Source organism: Brassica napus, unplaced genomic scaffold (assembly GCF_020379485.1).
Source record: "Brassica napus cultivar Da-Ae unplaced genomic scaffold, Da-Ae ScsIHWf_1084;HRSCAF=1548, whole genome shotgun sequence".
Lineage (NCBI taxonomy): Eukaryota > Viridiplantae > Streptophyta > Magnoliopsida > Brassicales > Brassicaceae > Brassica > Brassica napus.
The window spans coordinates 202,501-205,000 of NW_026014508.1; the positions used below are offsets into that span (position 1 = coordinate 202,501).

Below are 2,500 nucleotides of genomic sequence, written 5' to 3' on the forward strand. Positions count from 1 at the left end.
ATGTTGTGCCCATGCAAGCCGGCCATATACTTCTCGGAAGGCCGTGGCAGTTTGACAAGGAGACACTTCACCATGGCCGCACCAACATCTACAGTTTCGTCCACAACAACAAGAAGCACAGCCTAGCACCTCTCAGCCCTCAAGAAGTTCATGATATGCAGAAGGCAATGACGCAGTCCGGCCAGGTAAGTAACACTAACCTTTACATGACTTCCGGACAAGTGCTTAAATCATTACAACGTGAGACACAGGTGCTACTAATGATCTTTAAGGAAGGTTGTTTTGCAGGTTTAGAAGCTCCTGAAGTACCGGACGTAGTACAAGACCTCATGGGACGTTACAAGGATGTCTTCCCTGACGAGATCCCTGCCGGTTTACCCCCTATCCGTGGCATAGAACATCAGATCGATCTTGTACCCGGCGCGCCACTACCAAACCGAGCCGCTTACCGTGTCAATCCTGAGGAAGCTAAGGAGCTGGAACGGCAGGTCCAAGATCTCATGGACAAAGGCTACATCCGCGAGAGCCTTAGCCCCTGTGCAGTCCCGGTCCTACTAGTGCCTAAGAAAGATGGGACATGGCGCATGTGTGTGGACTGCCGAGCCATCAACAACATAACCATCAAATATCGGTACCCTATACCTAGATTAGATGATATGTTGGATGAACTGAGTGGGTCTGTTGTGTTTTCTAAGATTGATCTCAGGAGTGGATACCATCAAGTCCGCATGAAGGAAGGAGATGAGTGGAAAACCGCCTTCAAGACCAAGCAAGGTCTATACGAGTGGCTGGTGATGCCGTTTGGCCTTACCAACGCCCCTAGCACCTTCATGAGACTCATGAATGAGGTCCTCCGACCTTACATTGGTAAATTCGTGGTTGTATACTTTGATGATATCTTGATTTACAGCAGGTCTTTAACTGAACACATGGGACACCTAGAACAGGTTTTGAAAGCCTTAAGGCAAGAAGGCCTTTATGCTAACCTTAAGAAATGTGTATTCTGCACTGATCAGTTGGTATTTTTAGGCTTTGTTGTGAGTTCACAGGGACTGAAGGTTGATGAGGAGAAGATCAAGGCCATACAAGACTGGCCGACCCCGACCACGATCGGACATATCCGCAGCTTCCATGGACTAGCCAGTTTCTACCGACGATTTGTGAAGGACTTCAGTACCATTGCCGCCCCAATGACCTCCGTGATCAAGAAGAATGTAACCTTTGCTTGGGGTCCTGCCCAAGAGGAGTCTTTCAACAGGCTTAAACATAGTTTGACACATGCACCGGTCCTAACTCTTCCTGATTTTGATAAACCTTTTGAGATTGAGTGTGATGCTTCAGGGACAGGAATAGGAGCCGTACTGACCCAAGGAGGCCGGCCAGTGGCTTTCTTTAGTGAGAAATTGAGTGGAGCCGCCCTCAATTACCCCACCTATGATAAAGAGCTATATGCTCTAGTAAGGTCACTTGAAACTTGGCAACATTATCTTCTGTCTAAAGAGTTTATTATTCATACAGATCACGAGACTCTTAAACACTTGAGGGGCCAGACCACACTCAAGAAGAGGCATGCTAGGTGGCTGGAGTTCGTGGAGACTTTTCCTTATGTGATCAAGTACAAGAAGGGGAAGGACAACGTAGTGGCCGACGCTCTATCCCGACGCCACACGCTCATTACCACCATGGAGGCCAAGATCATGGGTTTTGAACAACTTAAAATGTCTTATGAAACTGACCCTGATTTTTCTGAGCTTTACAGTAACACGGCTAAGGGAGCCATGGGTCCATTCTATCAGCAGGACGGGTTCCTCTTCAAGGAGAAGCGCCTGTGCATTCCTCATGGTTCCATGCGAGACTTACTGACACGAGAAGCTCATGGGGGCGGGTTGATGGGGCATTTCGGCCGAGACAAAACCCTGAGCGTCCTCTCCGACCACTTCTATTGGCCCAGGATGAGGCGTTACGTCGAGAGCCTATGTGCCAAGTGCACTGTCTGTCTCAAAACCAAATCCAGGTCGCATCCTTATGGTTTACACATGCCTTTACCTATTCCTATTGCACCATGGGTTGATCTATCTATGGACTTTGTGCTGGGCTTGCCCAAGATAGAACACAAGGATTCTATTTTTGTTGTAGTGGACAGGTTCTCCAAGATGGCACATTTCATTCCGTGTTCCAAGACCAATGATGCCAGCCAAACCGCTGATCTCTTCTTCAAGGAAGTGGTGCGCTTACATGGAGTGCCACGTACCATTGTGTCCGACCGAGACACAAAATTCCTCAGCCACTTCTGGAGAACATTGTGGAAGAAGCTTGGAACCAAGCTCCTCTTCTCGACCACTTGCCACCCACAGACTGATGGTCAGACCGAGGTAGTAAACCGTACACTCTCTCAGTTGTTGAGGGCTACGGTGGGTAAGAACCTTAGAAATTGGTTGAGTTGTTTGCCTTTCATTGAGTTTGCTTATAACCATGCAAGGCACTCTATTACTAACCTCTC

At 48.2% G+C, this 2,500-nt stretch overlaps 1 pseudogene; it reads left to right on the forward strand.

The window, feature by feature from the left end:
- Positions 1-2,500, forward strand: part of LOC125595721 — a 10,276-nt pseudogene that overhangs the window by 5,656 nt on the left and 2,120 nt on the right.